Source organism: Vicugna pacos, chromosome 1 (genome assembly GCF_048564905.1).
Source record: "Vicugna pacos chromosome 1, VicPac4, whole genome shotgun sequence".
Taxonomy (NCBI): Eukaryota; Metazoa; Chordata; class Mammalia; order Artiodactyla; family Camelidae; genus Vicugna; species Vicugna pacos.
The window spans coordinates 22,917,835-22,936,316 of record NC_132987.1 but is presented as its reverse complement, the minus strand read 5'-3'; the positions used below and the strand labels follow the sequence as shown (position 1 = coordinate 22,936,316).

The 18,482-nt window shown below is 33.5% G+C and overlaps 1 long non-coding RNA gene across 1 annotated transcript in view; it reads right to left on the bottom strand.

The window, feature by feature from the left end:
• LOC140695702 (uncharacterized) overlaps window positions 1–18,482 on the bottom strand; it is a 518,879-nt gene that overhangs the window by 340,335 nt on the left and 160,062 nt on the right. The gene's annotated exons all lie outside the window — the stretch shown is intronic.

Below are 18,482 nucleotides of genomic sequence, written 5' to 3'. Positions count from 1 at the left end.
TTATTTAGTCTAAGATTGCTGGTTTGAAACTTCTGAATTGGAAAGTACCCTCTAACCATTGTTTAGAAAGTTAGGCTGTGGATGTATCATACACTGGAGTCATTATGCTGAAATGTTTGTTTAGATGATTTCATTCCAATATGGCTGTTATGATGGTTAGGAGCAAGAGGTCTTTTAAAATGGAGGCGAACTGCATGGTAGGTTGGTCGGCTGTCCTTCCTTTCTTTGAGGATTTTGACATACAGTGCACATCATTTTTGCATCTACAGTTAAGGAGTCATTTCCATGAACAACTGAAGAGCTATGACCTGCCCTTGTATCTACTTGTTTCAATCAGCTGAGATGCTTCTCTCACAGATACTCCTTTTCCCTGGGGTCCTCTCAGTGACCACCTAAACGTGTTTTAGAATTCAAAGCAAAATCTCTTGGCTGTCAAAAATAAATCCTTTATCCATTTTCATTCCTTTGTTCAGTTTTCAAGTTCTGAATTGTAGATTATAATAGCACTCACAAAAACGTAGTTCTATTCAAAAGCAATGAATTGTGTTAAATTGTCTGGAGTGGGTTTTCAATTTTTTCCTTTAAATGAAAAACTGATTATAGCTTTAATGTTTCAGCTACATATGAGGCAGTCACAGAGGAACAATAGGTTAATCAATATATCCAGCAACTTTATCTAAAAAAAGAAAATCTACTCATAATAATTACCCCTGGAGGGTTGTTTAAGATATGAAATACAGCGGAAAAGATGTTGATTGATTGCTATGAATTTTTGGCAGCTGTATCCCTTGAAGCATGAAATGCATTAGCATTGTCTCCCAATGCTCTCAATAACTGTTCTGAGTTGATGTTTGTCTTATGAAAAAGGTGCTTGATTTATTCACAAAACAGCCGGTGACTGAACAATTTAACATGTACAAATAAAATGACCTGTGTATTTTCAATTGACACTTAACCAAAGGACAATGTCAGAAATAACTTGCACTATACATAATTGATAAAGGTGTAATTTAATGTTCATTGTTGAAATACTTTTGTCCTTTACAAGTTTTTAAATATTATCAGCTTCCAGTAAAGTTTATTGCATCATTATATTTGCAGTATAGAGTTTTCTATTGTAAAGAATAATCCTCATGCACTTAAAGGAAAATAAAATAGTGCTTCTTAGGCAATGCATTTGATTGTTCAATGAAAAGTTCTGCCAAGTACATTGTGCTGACTTCTGTTTTCTGGTTGGTGTAAAGTTGATATTCATACCACAAAACTTCATTTAGGAACTTGAGAACAAAGGAATCACTAATGTCTGAAAAATCTGTTATCTATCTTCCTATATATTGGTATGATTTCTGTCTTACAATCCTAATACCACTGCGATGTTCTAGGCACTGTATTAAGTAAGTATGTATAAAAAAACAAATATTTTAGATAAACAGGAATGTACCTCTTTTACACTGGGCAATTTTTAATTTCTTCTTTTAAATAATTTCACATTTTCAAATTATTAATAATGAACATGGATGTAGTTTTTAAAAGTTAAGGATAACAAGATAAAAAGAAAAAAATGAGCGTCTTCAATTTGCTATGGTCTGAATATTTGTGTCTTCCCCAAATTCATATGTTGAAATCCTAACCCCCAAATGTAACAGTATAGCCTTTGTTTGCTTAAATCAGTAGTATGGAGTCCTCATAACTGGGATTTCTGCCTTATAGGAGATTCTCCAGAGAGACCCCCAGCCCCTCCACCATGTGAGGACACAGTGAGAAGGTGCTGGCTATGAAACAGGAAGAGAGCCTTTACCAGAAGGCAGCCATGCTGGCACCTTGATCTTGGATTTTCAGCATCTAGAACTGTGAGAAATACATTTCTGTTGTTCATAGCTACCTGGCCCATGGTAGTTTGTTATAATGGCCTGAATGGACTAAGATATCAGTCTTTGTGAGAAGTTGTCATTCTTGTCAGAGCTCAACTGGGAAGACCATAGTCTCGAGGAAAAAAATAAAATCTAGCTATTGCATACCAGCCTCTCTTAAAATCTGAAGGACAGTAGGATTTAACTGTTGAAATAAGAGTTTCATATGATTTTGTTCACTTTTTTGAAACTTAGCAAGATCTCTCCAGCATTTGGTTTCAATTTAGTGCTGTAATTAAGACTAAGAGCTTAAAATTATTCTCAACTACATGATGAATAAGACAAAGGAAACAGCAATACCTCCTCCCTCAAAGTGTTGTCTTAGTTATTAGATGAGATACTGGAAGCACAGAGCTTAGAGTAATGTCTGGCACATGGTTAGCATTCAGTAATTATTAAACATTTTATTATGAATATTATTAATAAAATTTCTGTTTCAAAGCAATAATTATAAATACTTCTTTGGAAAAGAAAAAAAAAGAAAAAAAACCCGACACATGGCTTTGTTAAACCTTGACAGCCTAATTTATCTGTAGGAACAAAAACAGATGGTCATCATATTTGTTGCATCAACCCTGTTAGGATTTTCTACCTGAAAATAGCTTTGCCTGAGAACAGTCTGGCTGGTTCTTTCTTTCTTTCTTGATCTACTCAGCAGTCACCTAAAAATAGTCTCCTTTATTTAACTGAGCATATGCTTTTCTGTATAATATTTCCTTCTTTTAAAAAACATGTTTATTTTCCTGAAAATTATTTTAGTGCTAGTGAAAATGTCATTGATTTGCACAAATTCTGTCCACTTTAAAATATTTATTTTTGTAATGAAGATAGTGTTCAATTAAATGCTGTTAATCAGTAGTTTCATAAAGTTTATTTATTTATTTTAATGGAGGGACTAGGGATTGAACCTTAGGACCTTGTGCATGCTAAGCATGAGCTCTATGAGCTATGCTCTCCCTGCCTTAAAGAAAACAACCTTTGAATAATTTATAGAGGAAGAATTTAAGAACTTCAAGTAAAAAAAAAAGTATTATTTAGTAAAGATGGTTATCTAATCTGAGCCTATTTCCATACAGAAAATAAATAGATTAGATTAGATTATCTCTAAGATCTTTTTCAATTAGAAAATGCTATAAAATTTGGTTTTATAACATTCTCAGTGCTCAGGGTTTTAATAAGGCAAGGGCAAAACATAGAAATGCCAACCAAAAAATACTGAATCTTGTTTTCTAATCCTAAACATATTTAGTCAGCCTATTTATAAGCAGCATTAAAAAAAAATCAAATTATAATGACCAAAGCCAAAAAATCAGGGATTCCAAGCTCCTGGATAATGACTCTTTTTAGAGACTAAATGATTATGATTTCAGTCCAACTTCTTCTACCTCAAAGGGATTAATTAAAACACATTTAAGTCATCACTATCTTTGATATGATTCTCATCAAAAGTTAGACCCCTAACATTCTAGGCTTCAAGACACATAAAACCTACACTACAGTATTTCCAGAGCACTTTTTTCTAACTTCTCTGCACTTTGAGGTAAATTTGTAACTTACATAATAACTAAAATCAGAGTAATGTGCCAAAATAAATTGCATAGTATTGTTCGTCACTTTTTCCTAACAAAGAAAAACACCATGTAACCTGTTTTTGTAAACTCATTTTCCGGTGAAGGTGGAAAGTACAGAGTTTTTTAAAACCTTGCATCTTGATATCACATATTAATACAACAGTTTGACCTTTTCTTTGCTTTCTTCGTTTTTGATAATGCACCACGTTATACACAACATTTTCAGACTTGAAATGACAAAGGATAAAGTTTGCATCTATTCCTGAACTTCAGCTCTGCCACCACTTTCCCTGTACACGGCAAGCTTATTTTATGTTCTCAAATTTTGGAGAAAATTAATTATATTAAAAATGTTATTACTTATAAAATGAGCTTTCACATTGAGTCTAAGCTTCAGCTTATGATTTTTTACATAATGCTTTAGAATATGTTTCCATGTTCTGGGAGACATGTTAAACAGATTAAAATCTTACATACATTTTTAACGCATGGGGATTTATGCTTTTGTCTACTTTGGTTTATATGTGTATGCTAAAAATATACTACTAATATTTAATAATAATGAACATTAAGTAGATATACCTGTATGTTCTCACCCAAATTACTAAAAGGTGGACAATATAATAAAAACTTTTACATTTCAGAAATTCTCTTATTTCCAAAAAAAAGAGTTCAAAATAGAGTTCCTTCATGTTATCACATGACTGCTATAGGTACTCTTTTGTCATTTTATTTATTTTAGTTCATTAAATTATCTACTTCATATATTAAATAGTCTACATTTTATATATAGTGTTGCATTAGAATATAGAAATATAAGAATTGAATTGTTTGTATAATCTATTTTATCCAACTACTTAATCCCATAGAAATGAAATTTTCCTTTACTTGAAAATATCGGACACCATAGAGAAGAATATTCCATAAAGTACTTAATCCATGAAAATAGGCAAAAGACAGAGGCTTAGTTTCTTTTTTAGCACTAAGTTAATCAGAGATATTGACTGAATACACCTAATTCATTACGTACTCATAGCACACCAGGGCTGTTTTTGAATTCACTAAAAATTAACGTATATACTCCTCCACCTCTGCTACACAACAGGGATATGACTAATCTTTAAAATATTAAATATATAAATAAAATTACAGTAGTTAAACTAATGGAGGCTGTGTATATTGATATAATTAATGTTTTATCCTTAATTTTATTGGTTTAAACATCTTCATTTTGCTGAAAATAAGAACCAAGAAGAAATCTCTGAATTTAAACATTCTCTCAAAAAATGCATTTATTAGTGACATGGTGAATTTAAACATGGTTGGGAGAGAGAATTGCTGTATCTGTTATTGTCTGGATTTCTTTCTTCTGTTTCTCTTCAACTCTCACATACATAAACCCAAAATCCATTTCTAAGGCAAACTTAGAACTTCTCCATATAGCAACTCATTTATAAGATTAATAGGTATAGTTTATTTAAATAAACGTGGCTAACTTGTAAGCCACTAAGCTATTATAAATTTTTGCAATATCCTCATTAGAAATGAAGATAGGTGTTACAGAGAGTTTGTTGATTTAACTTAAATAAGACATCTTCACTCCAATGACTTTAGAAATAGAAATAGGGGACTTGCATAAAAATAAAGAATCTCAGAATGATTATAGATTTTTGAAGATGTAACCTAAAAAGTGTTGAGAAAAATGAGACTTTTTATTTTGAAAAGTCAGACACGATTTCCTTAATGAAACCTTTCAAAAGGCTTCTTTGAACTCAAATAAATAATTAAAATAGTTTTGGTAAGAGCTAAATCTGTGGGAATCAGAAACATATGGATTGTAGAAAAACTCCTTTAGGCCAAACTCATTAAAGGTTTTGCTAATGCAAAACATTTGAAAAACGGAGCATAAGCTGGCTGAATCTAAAATAACTCTGATTTTCACTAGATTTAATTACTGAGCAGAAGGAGTCCACATTTGCTTCTTTATAACACCACCTTTTTCTTTACAAAACCATACAAAATATCGATTAATTCATTCCAGAAACATTTACTGAGTATCTACTTTATACCATTATTGTTTTAGACTTTGGATATACAACATTGAATAAGGCAAAATATCTGCCTTAAGGAGCTACATTCTAGTGAAAAATAAGGAAATATCATAATATCAATATAACATAATTTAATATTAGTTTGTGTATTGTTTTTCATATGGATTAATTTAATATATTTCTATGGTCGGCTGTAACACAAAAATCCTTAAAGAGGAAACAGAAAGAGGCAGGACTATGAGGAATCCTGTAGTACCTGTAGTACTTACAGTTTCCAACAAGTTATTTTTGACAACCCTTAAGTAACCAAATATATTTTTGCATTATTTCGTCATTAATATCTGAAAGTTTTTGCTCTTAAATTCTTGTACCTCAAAGAGGAAGTTCTCTGAACTATTGAAACGTCAACATTTCTGCTCCAGAAAAAGTTTGAGTAGCATCATCTCCTGAAAGCAATCTGGCTGAGCTAAATGTGATTTGGGATGCAGAGAACATGTCCAGGAATGAGAAAAGGAGCCCGTGTTTCAGCTCCTTTTAGCCTATGCAAGTGTTACATTGTTTGATTTGTAAGACCTTCTTATGTTCAAAGGTATGCATGAAATCCCATTTCAAAGGCAAATCTAAGTACTTTAAAATTAGTGCTCTCGAATTTCCCTTTAGAAATGAATGCAAACAAAAAGTGTTGGAACTATATTAACATCCTGGTCATTGTTTACAATGTGATTTTTAAGGTTGATGATTAAAGTCAGAATCAAACAAAAGCCAAATCAACACACTTCTACTGAGATGCTGTGCTGTTACAGTGTGCCGGGTGCTGTGTGGGGAACAAAAGAAGCATAGTACGTACATCCTTCCTTCCAGAAAATTAAAACCACACAAGGCGACATAGGATGTAAAACGGTGCAGACAGTAGCAGCTCCAATCCTTCCTGCTGTCATGACACTTTATGCTTATCTTTGGGCACTTGGCACAGTGGAATTCAGTAGTAGAGAAAAAGCTAGTTTATATTTATATTTATAATGCCAACTTTTCACAACGTGCCAAAGTTTACTAACCTTTGAATAAATTCTTTCAAACATTGATGAGTCCAGGCCCAGAACTAACACAACTAAAGTAACTGGAAAATGCTGTACAGGGAAAACAAACAAATAAACTATGAGAAAAGGCAGACATGGGAAGAGAAAATGAGGGGATAAGTCAGTAGCAAATATCCCACCAAAATGTAGACGCAGAAATGGGCACGGTACAGTCACGGATTAGTGAGGACTCTGTTCTGGCAGGAACAAATGGTAGGGAATGAGTCAGGAGATATTTGGATAAATAAGTAGCTTAATCAACGAAAGCCTTGCTGGCCAATCCAAGAAACTTTGACAACTTCTGGAAAGTAATGTGGTGTCACTTGAGGAAATGAACAAGGAACATGAGGAGAGGAGAATTTTTCACTACAATGAACCATGCTGCAATTTTAAAATAGCAACAAAAACAACAAGAAGAATGAGAGACGGCACAATAGTCTGAATATAAAGACTTGGCCAGGAAAACTCACAACAGGAATGGAAATGAAAGAACTGACAAAACAGTTCATAATTTACAATCACAGATATTAAGATGAATTAAAAATAAAAAGTATCATTCCATAGACTTTGTTTTCAAGACGAAAGACATGGCACATTTGAAGGCAGGGCTATATGATGGAGATGGTGGAAAAATCCAGGATTACATTCGAAAAGTAAGTATGAGGCGAGGCATGAAATATTAACTTGAAGTCATTGGTGCTGAGTGACAGATAAATGCATCCTCTTAGATCTAGGCTCAGAGATGAAGGTCTTAACTTGGCGCGTAATCAAATAAGACCCAGAGCGTATCTGGGAAGCTTGGATGATGAGCTCTGGATGGTGTCCAAATCAGGGAACAGTTGGAAAAGGGAAGTATCTTTGCTCTTGTCTTAAGTTCAGTTCACAGTTTGGAGTGAGGCAGGAGTCATCCTCGGGTATCATTCTATAAGCACCCATTATATAGTAACTATTTCCAGGTGTTACGTAGGCAGGGGAAAGAACTGGTAAAACATGATCCCTGTTTTTGAAAATCTTACGCTCTTGTCAGAGAAAGAGATGGCAAGCGTATTAATGGATAAATACTTAACCTTAATGAGAAGTATTAGGAGGAACTTTAATGAAATTATGACTGTTTTGTTTTGTTTTGTCTTGTTTTGCTTTTGTTTTCTGAGTTCTAGGGAGGAGAGAAAGAGGTAATATCACAGAAGGGAGCTGCCTCGTGGGGCTAAAACTTGCAGAAATGACAAGACAATCTGTTGGAAGAATTTCAAGTTGTTCACTATGTACAAATCTCTACTGTAGTCTATATAACTGGGGAGTGATTAAAGCAAAGAATACCTGGTTACATAAAACATAACCTTCATTTATTGGTTGTAACATCTATTTTTAAATTGCTTGTAATAAATGTAAAAGGAAAATAAATGCTACTTTTTTCATTATCTATATTATTTAAATAAAAGAAAATTTCATTAAACCTTAAGCCAGTGGGATTTTCTAATTGACTAAATAATTTAATAAGTGATCATTTGTTTCTGTGGAATCTTCAGACAGGGCCAATAGAAACAATTAAGTGTTTATCTGTGGGGGTGTGTGTGCACCAGAGAGTCAAACCTGGGGGCAGCAGCCACTGAACATCAGCCATGGTCTTGCTGTTGATAGTCCACAGTACTCTGGTAACTATTAGAATGAACTGATAAATAATAGAAGGATATGATAAGCAGCCGTTTCAGACAGAGTGGAGAATGCTGCTCAAAGAGCTAGTCATGGCTTCCAAATCCCTACATAAAAGAGGAAGCTGTTTTCATTGTGACCTGGGAGAAAAGAAAATAATGCCTGGCATGTATTTAAAGTGACATAAATACAAACTTGTGGTTGCCAAGGGGGCAGGGGTGGGAAGGGACAGACTGGGAGTTCAAAATGTATTATAGATAAATAAGATTATACTGTATAGCACAGGGAAATACATACAAGATCTTGTGGTAGCTCACAGCAGAAAAAAATGTGACAATGAATATATGTATGTTCATGTATAACTGAAAAATTGTGCTCTACACTGGAATTTGACACAACATTGTAAAATGACTATAACTCAATTAAAAAATGTTAAAAAAAAAGTGACATAGACAACCATAGGTAGCAGAAAGGGCAATGCTCTTCTTCTGAGGAGAATTTACTTGCTGGAGAGAATCATGAATTATTGGTAAGCAAACAGAGAGTTGCCACAAGCACTCATTCAGTCATTCAGTCATGCAGGAGCTATTTACTGAATGAATGTGTACTTCTAGGTGTAATTACAAAGAAAAATCAGAAAAGATTCTGATGAGGGGACCAAGGGAAATAAACCCAGGAGACCGCAGGGAAACTGAGCTTCTCTGATTCATGGACTAATTTACATCTGATGAAACATTCTGTCAACGCCAACATGAAGGTTAGGAAATAAAAATTTCAAGCCCTATTTTAGTCACTGGAGATAACCAAGGTAGCCGAGACATGACAGGCCACGATCCTATTTATAGATTTGATTTGTTTTTTAAGAAGTAAAAAGTGATTCTCCTAAGTCATCTCTATGTCTAGAATTCAAGCAGTATAGAGGTCACCAGAGAAACCTGCAAAGAACCAGGCATGGATTGTTCTCATAACATTGGAGTAAAAGCCAGCCTCTGGTGAAATTTAATGATACAATCTTGGTATTTAAATATTTATAAGCAAATAATATTACTTCCTTATTAATGATCCAAAATCCATTAAGAATTGTCCTCTTGAGGGAAACAGAAAGATCTTCAGAATCTAGAAAAATAATAAAGTCTGGACAAGAGTATTCCCTTATCTGTAATGAAGGGTTATTATGAGTCCCTTAGAAGGAATAAACTGAAGATGGATAACAAAGTTCACTGTAGCATTTGTAGATCTTTAAGGCAGAGGGGTGGGCAAAGGGCTTTATTTTAATCTCATTTGATCCTCATGTCAGTGTTAGAGTTGATGGACAAGCTAAAGTTTAAACACAAGTATTCTAATGCAAACATCAAATTTCTTTACCACTATATATACTATAGCATTTATCAGTCTATGCATTTACTTTTTGCATAAAATTAGTATTCTTCACATGTATCAGTTAAAGTTGTGTATTTCACATATTATAAACACATAGATATCTGGGCTGTACAGATTTTACCTATCACAGTGACCACACAGCATGGAACTGGAAAATTAATTTCCACTCTACATTTTTGAGTCTTTGTCTGAGAACTCTTGCAATAAAAGACAGATTAATAAGAGAAAAACAAACAGAAGTTTATTAACATGTATACCTCATGAATACATGGGAGATACCCAGGGAAAGCTAATAATTCTCAGAGAGGTAGCTTTACAATTCAGGATTAAATATCATCTTCAGAGGGAAAGGGGAGAGGGTATGTAGGTCTCTTAGGGGAGAGAAAATGATTTCTAGGAAAGAGAAATGGGACCTTAAAAGAAGAGTAGGGAGGGGTGGTAGTTTGTGTGTGACAGTTTGTCAAGGTGTGGTATCAACTTCTCTTCTTCTGTTCTGTCAGTCTTCCCAAGGAAGGCACCTATGACAACTGAGTTCCTTTGGGAAGAAGTGTGTTTAGGCAGGGAAGAGGAGTTCTGAGAAAACCTCTCCCTGTGTTTGCTGTTTTGCAAATGCCTACAGCTCAAAATAATCAATATACCAAAGCGGCACATTTTGGGGTGGCCCGTCCTGAACTCCTGCAATCAAAATACTTTAGGGTGGCATATCCTGCGACCCTTCAATGTCTACAACTAGTTCTACAGATATAATCGATATAAAATATTAATATTACTAACACTGGCTAGTTCATGAAGATTTTCATTTGGTAGGGAACTTGTAGGTAGGTGATGATAATTTTCATTCATATGGCTCCTTTAGAATATCTTTTTGGTTCACTCACATTAGATCAAAAAACAATTTTTATTCACTCATGTTATTTTATCACTCATATAGCTGATACCCTTGGTTGTTACTTAAAAAGTAATGAAAACTTCCCAGTTTTTATGTGCATTTTCTGATTTTTGAGAAGTTCATAGTAACACTCACTCCTTTAGAAAGAGTTCAAATAAAAATCTGAGTAAACCTATACCTGGTAGAATTGGTCCTCATACCATGTTTGTGGCAAATGTCTTTTCCCAAATAGCTTACAAAGGCTTAAAAATAATTGCCTTACTTTCCTCAGCTTTACAACATCCCATAAACCTGCCGTTCCACTGTACAAAGCTGAATAAGCTCAAAGTTGAATACAACGGGTAAACTGTAGAGGGAGCAGAAAAACAATATACAATTACTGAGAGATTTATGGGCATATGTAATGTATGACAGTGAATCTTTGCAGAAAGAACAAAACAGCATTATGAAGTCGGCATTATGGTGTGAACCTCACAAACGATTTCTACAGCAGTTAAGACGGCATGAACAAAAGCAGCAGTTTGGGCCAGCATGGGTAATGCAGCTGCAAACCTCCTCTTCTTTATGAGAGAATAATACATTTGTCAGCCAGTTTGCCTCAAGATATTAGAAGACATAAAGCATGTCACAGCGGTATATTTTGCTTTATGACAAACGAAAAAATTGAGCAACACTTGTGACATAAAGGTCTTTGGAGAAAGATCCATTTTGTTAAAACCTGTTATTATTTTCACCTTGAACCTGCAACATGTGTATATCGAAGTTTGTTTCAGTCATTGTTCATATGAAATATTCGGTCTGCATAGAAAAATGTAGGTTAATGCTGATGCAAAAACTGAAATTGAGTGTTTCTTTACATAAAATAGTCACATAATAGTAACAAATCGTCATAGACTCTTGAGAAAGCACATTTAATACAGGGATTTTAGTGGTTCATATCTGAATATTTACTGACACTCCTGTGAGGCAAATCATTTATAACTGTGGATACATTACACTATGGACAGAATGATGACCTCAGCTCAACAACAAGCACATCTAAAAGTGTTAAAATAAAAAACAAACACAAACAGGAGTTAGAAAATAGCATTACTCTAGCGCAGTATTTCTCTAAACGCAATGATAAAAATTATCTAAGAGCTAAAACGCTCTACAATTATTGGATTTGATGGTTATTAAATATACAGGTCTGTGATAATTTCACTTTCTACCACCTCCTTCCACACAATAAAAAATTTTCTTTCCCAACTACTTTTCCTACTTTTAGTTTATCTATGAAACTCCATTCTGTTAATCAGTCCCTACACTTCAACTGACTCATCCACTTTTCTTTTCATTACTTACAGAAATCCTAAAATCAAACTGTGAAAAATAAAGGAATATTGTTTACTTCATCTAAAAAAATAACAGTTAATAGTCTCTCAAGGTTCTTGAAATGCTAAATGACTTATTAACATTCCATTTAAACTCCTGAATTTGTCACACCTACTGGCATTCTGAAATACTCCTTCAGTGAGCACTGAGCTCTTCCATGAATTCTAGCCCCCACTGCATGCCCAGCTCCCATGGGCACCCGCAGCATAGCTAACAAAAGAGACTGAAAGGACCACAGTGTAACAAAGTATTCTTTAGAAATATAATTCAAATTTTATTACATATTCTTGAAATAAGAAACTCGCTTGTGGGTGGGTATAGCTCTAGTGGTAGAGCATGTGCTTAGCATGCACAATATCCTGGGTTCAATCCCCAGCAACTCCATTAAAATATGTAAATAAATAAATAAACCTAATTGTCCATCCTCTCCAAAAAGACTCACTTTTTCTATATATAGATATATGTTTTTTATATACATCTTTACTTAAGTTTTGTCATAGTTACACATTTTATACATCCATTTGGTATTTATATACTCTAATTATATGCTGTCTTTGCATTAAAAAAAAAAGAACATGATTTGGGCTTAACCAATAATGTTAAGGTTATTAAGCTCTAGATTATATGGCAAACAAAAATAATTCCTCATTAAATAAATCTGAAGAGTACTATCTGCCTAGATAACTGAATTAAACTTGTTAGTTTTTAGTTTTACTCAATTGATACCAACTTTAGCCAGTATTTGAAATTTGACCACATGTACTTGTCCACTTAAAATTTTGAATACCTACGATGGAAAGGAAGATGTTAAGTACTCAGAGATAAAAATGACAACTTTGTTGCTTTGAGGGCATAATATAATAGGGAGATAGCGGCAAAACAGTTTCACTGTTTTGGAGAAAGTAGAATGGAGACACACACAAATTGGCATACAAATACCACTGAAGGATTAGTTCTTCCAACTTTAGTACAAAAGTTGTGGCAATCTAAACAAAGAAACTAAAGCTAAGCCTGTCCCATGCAAGGATATGAGAAACAAATTTATACTAACTTCGAGGCATGGGATCAGTCACACAGAAATAAACAGATAACTAAGCACCAAAGAAATTCCTAGGGCTTCAGAAAGCAGCAGAAACAAAATAGCTGTGTGATGAGACTTTCAGAGTCTAGGGCATACAGGGACTCTGCAGAAATAACAGCTGAGGCAATAATGACTTAGCATCGGACACTACAAATCACTGAATAAAATCCCTGTGAATGATAAGCTAGATACTATACAACCTTAGAACTATAGATAACAGAAAATTTTCAAATAATATTTTTTGAAAATGTTTATTAAGAAGGATTAAAATAATACAAAAGATATTGCAAGTAATACTGAAAGAACAGGTCAGCCAGGAAAAGCAAGAAGCATATTTCAACTAAACCCAAGTTATAAGAACTTCTAAAAATGAAACTTAGGGCCATTGAAATTAAAACCTTATTTGACATGATAAATAGCACATTACAATCAACTAAAAGGAAACTGAGTTAACTGGGAAATAGATTAGGAATAAGTATAGGGAACAATTCATACAGCATATAAAACAGAGACACAGAGATATAAAGAGATGAACCTATTCAAGAGAAAACAAAAGACACAGAGAATAGAACAATAAGGTTTATCCTGTGTTGAAGTGGAATAGAAAAAAAAAAAAGAACAGGCAAAATACTGAATAGGAAAGAGGCAGTCCTCAAAAATGAATGACTCAGAAGAGAAGTCTCCCAAGTTAATTAAATCCATAAGTATTTAGCTGAAGGAAGGAGAGTATTGTACAGGGTGAAAAAAAACCAATCAATACATTTATCATGGAATAATTTCAGGACAGCAGGACAAATTGTCAAAAGGAAAATCAAATGAACTGTGAACATATTACAACTAGACTTTCACTAGACTTCCAGAAAGCAACAGCAAACACCTGAAGTTAGAGAAATTAATTCTTCTGAGTGCCAAGGGGAAATAGCAAAAAGTGTAGGAGTCTATATCCAACTTACCCATCAATCAAGAATGAAGGTGACATAAAATGTTTTAGACAAAGATTGAGACAGTTTCTCTCTCTTAGTCCTTCACCAAAAGAACTTCAAAAAATCTGCTTCAAAAATTAAAGCCAAAAAAAAAAGTGGAATGCTAAACTAAGAAAAGCGTAGATAATTGCTTAAATAAAAACATGTGCTTATTAAAAAGACAGAAGACACTAAGATTAGAAATGATTCAAACATAATGAAATGACAATTCTAAACAACACCATAAAAATGATATTGGAGTTAAAACATTTCAATGAGCTTGATTATACAGCAGGAAGTAAGTGATTTAAGTGATTTTAAATTTTGATTTGTTATATCAAATATAGATGACAAAAGCTTTAAAGAAAATTACTAGAAGAACAAAAGTCAAATGTAAATCTGCCAAACCAATACAAAGAAATAATGACTTACAAAATAATTGGGTTTAATTTAAATGAGGCAATAAAAACAACAAAACAAGTAAGTGTTTTACAAAATAAATATTTTGTGATTTACAAATAAATGTTTTACCAAAAAAAAAATGAAGATAAGGCATGGCAAGCAAATGTAGCATTTGTTTGATCAAAAAAGGTCTCAGTAAAAGAGTGACCCAAAGATTTTAGTTTGGGGAAAGATGCTTTAATCATTTAACCAACACAGAAGTGAAGATATTTTCTACATATTAGGATAACATCTTTCAGAGTATGCAAAGTAAGGGTGATATAGTTGTGATAACACAACTAAAATAATAGAAAGCAACAAAAAAATTTGGAAGAAAAATTGTAAAGTCTGATTAATTCTGTTATAACATGGAGTGCTTATTAATGGCTTATTGGCTGTTAAGCTCTATTAGTTTACCCCAGGTATGGCCGCTATAATTTTTTCTATTTAATAGATGAACAGAAATTAAGGTGATGAGAAGTTCAATGGCTTGCAAAGACACAAGATGGTAATTAATGGATCATGGACTCAAATCTAGTTATTTCAATTCAAAAGAATTTTTTTTAATGGCAAAACATTAATTAAGATGTACGAATTACAGAACTTTATGGTTATTTGATTTCCAGGATCAGCTCCTGGAAATAGCTTGACAGATGTCACTTCTGTCTTTACAACAAGATAAAGCTGGAAAAAAATTAAAACAAATGACTTTTCTTTGACCCATTAGAGAGAGAACTTATGCTGCAGGGCAACACCAAACCTGGAGATACAGGCACACCAGGGAGTCACAGGCAAGATCTGCTCATGTGCCTATCTGGAACAGAAGTTACTGGAGTCATAAAGTGGCAGAAAAATGTAACTGGTGATTTTGACAAATTTCTGGAGACTGTGTATGAATTAGCTTTAGAGTAACTATATTCTGGGGGCTACAGTCATAAGGGATCCCCAATATATTCATAGCTCTATCTCCAGATTCTCAAGGTGAGGATCTGAGGAAGATCCTCTCCTGGCTCTGGCAAGGAGAGAAGAGTAATTATTGTGAGATATGCCCAGAGCATTCTCCATATTATATAGACTCCAGAGGAAGAGATTGAGCAGAGCCTTATCTCAGGTGGGGCAAAAGGCATTTCTCCCATTCTCACTCCCTCTAGCCTTCTTGTCTCATGAAGAGGAGGCAAGCTATACAACTGAAGAAGGACCTGTGGTAAAGCCCAAAGGTACAGACCCACTAAGAGGTGGAAAGTCAATAAACTTGCAGAACACTCGCCATCCACCACACCTTACCACCACACCAATAGGGCCCCCAAACATACTATGAATTACAGCTGAAAGGGTAAATACAGACTGTCTCTGGTAAGATGTATTTAAGGAATCCCAAAGCCAAGAGGAGAGATAAAAACAAGGACACTAAGGGAATTTGAAGTCTCCTGCACATGCTGCTAAAGCAAACATTAAACACAGCCTAACTCCTAGCCAGGTTAAAATAAATCCTCACAGTAATATACCTTATTTCCTGTTACCCAACACAACACGTCTAGTTGTCAACAAGGCAAGAAAAAGCACAGTCTGAAGAGACAAACTTAGCAGCAGGACCAGACTCAGATATGACACAGAAGTTTAAATTATCAGATGCAATTTTAAATAACTATGATTAACATGTTATGGTCTCTGATGGAAAAAAAAGTGGACATCATGCAAGAGCAAACAGATAATATAAGCAGAGAGATGGAAACTCTAAGAAATGATTTTAAAAGTAAATGAGAGGAATCCAAAACACTGCAATAGAAATGAAAGAAAATAGTCTTAAAGGGGTTCATCGGTAGACTAGATACAACACAGGTGGGAATTAGGGAGCTTGAAGATAAGTCAGTAAAAAGAAAAAAAGGATAAGAAAGAAAATGGAGCATCCAAGAATTGTGGGACAATTTCAAAAGGTGTAGCATATACACAAAAAGAAGAGAGAGGAATGCAAAAGAAATATTTACTGTGATAAAGACTGAGAATTTTCCAAAATTAATGACAAACACCAAACCAGAGAGAACACCAAGCAAGATAAATACCAAATGAGGTGCATTTAGACATACCATTTTGGAATTGAAGAAAATCTTAGATAAAAAAAAATTGAGACAAACCAGAAGGGAAAAGCCACCTTTCTTATAGAGGAAAAAAAATATAAGAATTAGAGCACATTTCTCACCAGAAACCATGCACACAAGAGGATGGTATAAAATTTTTTAAAGTGTTGGAAAGAAAAAATAAATCAATAAAACACCAGCCTATATCCAGTGAAAGTATCCTTCAAAAGTAAAGGGAAAAATACAATCAAACAAAACTGAATGAATCTGTTGCCAGTAGGACTACCTGGCAAAAAATATTAAAGAAGTTTTTCAGTCAGAAGGAAATGATACAGATCAAAAACCTGGATCTCTCTTAAGAAAGAAAGAAGGTTCGAGAAGGAATCATGGGATAAAAATAAAATATCTAATTTTATATTCCTAAGTAATCTAGAAGATAACTGTTTAAATTAATAAAAGGTACAATATATTGGTTGATATAGTATATGGATAACTGAAATAAGTAACAACAAAATCACAAGGAGCTAGAAGGAGGAACTAGAAATACTCAGATTTAAGGAAGCCCTAATTATACTAATTAAAAGATAGAAATTGGCAGAGTGAGTGAAAAAAATGTGTTAACATATTCTTTATAGGAAATCTACTTAACAATATAAAGACTCAGATGGCTTAAAAGTAAAAGGTGGAGAATAGGAGAAATATATGCATGCTGTAATTAATCAAAAGAATACCACCTTATTAATTTCAGAAAAAGGGATGTTTAAATGAGCAAGATTATCAGGGACAAAGAAGGGTATTACATAATGGTAAAGGGTCAGTTCTTGAAGAACATAAGAATCCCAAACATGTATACATGGAACAACAGAGCATGAAAAGCATGAGGCAAAAACTGATAGAATTAAAAGGAGAAATAGAAAATTCTACTAAAACACGTGGAGAAATTAGACCATGAGTAATTGACAGATCCAGCAGGCACAAAATTAGTAAGGACACAGTTGAGTTAAACAGCACTATCAATTGACTGGATATATTTGACATTTACAGAATATTTCCTCCAACAACAACAAATTACACATTTTTCTCAAGCTCACATAGAAAATTCATCCAGAGAGAACACATTCTGAGCCATAGAACACAATTTAACAAATTTGAAAGACTAGAAATCAAACAAAGTATGTTCTCAGACCATAGATAAATTTGACTAGAAATAAATAACAGAAAGATAGCTGGAAAATCTTTAGATATTTGCAAATTAAACAACACTGAGATAACAAAAAATATCAAAGAAGAAATTTCAGGGTAAATTAAAAACTATTTTGAACTACATGAAAATAAAAATGCAGCCTATCAAATTTTGGAAACAGCAGAAGTAGAGCTCAGAAGTCAGCTTATAGTATGAAATGCACATATTAGGAAAAAATACATATATCTGAATTCAATAGCCAAAGATTTTGTCTTAGGAACCTAGGAAAATAAGACCAATTTATGTCCGTTACAAGCATAAGAAAATAATCAATAAAAATTAGAGCGCAACTTAATAAAATTGAATATAGGAGAACATTAGAAAAAATCAACAGAATCAAAATCTAATTTGAATAGATCAATAAAATTGATAAATTCCTGGACTAACAGAGAAAAGAGAGAAAAGCCACAAATTATCAATAACATAATTTTTTTCATTTCATTTGAAAAAGATGTCTCCATTACTGGTTACATTAAAAGAATAATGAAGAAAAACTATGATGAGCTCAATGCCCACAAATTTGATAACTTAGATGAAGTGGATCAATTTCTTAAAAGACAAAAAATAGCAAAATACACACAAGGGAAAATAGATAATCTGAATACCCCAGTATCTATTAAAGAATTTGAGCATTAATTAATAACCTTCCAGGAAAGAAGAAGAAAGGAAGGAAGGGAAGGAGGGAGGGAGAGAAAGAGAGAAAGAGAAAGAAAGAAAGAAAGAAAAAGAAAGAAAAAGAAAGGAAGAAAGAAAGAAAGAAAGAAAGAATGAAAGAAAGG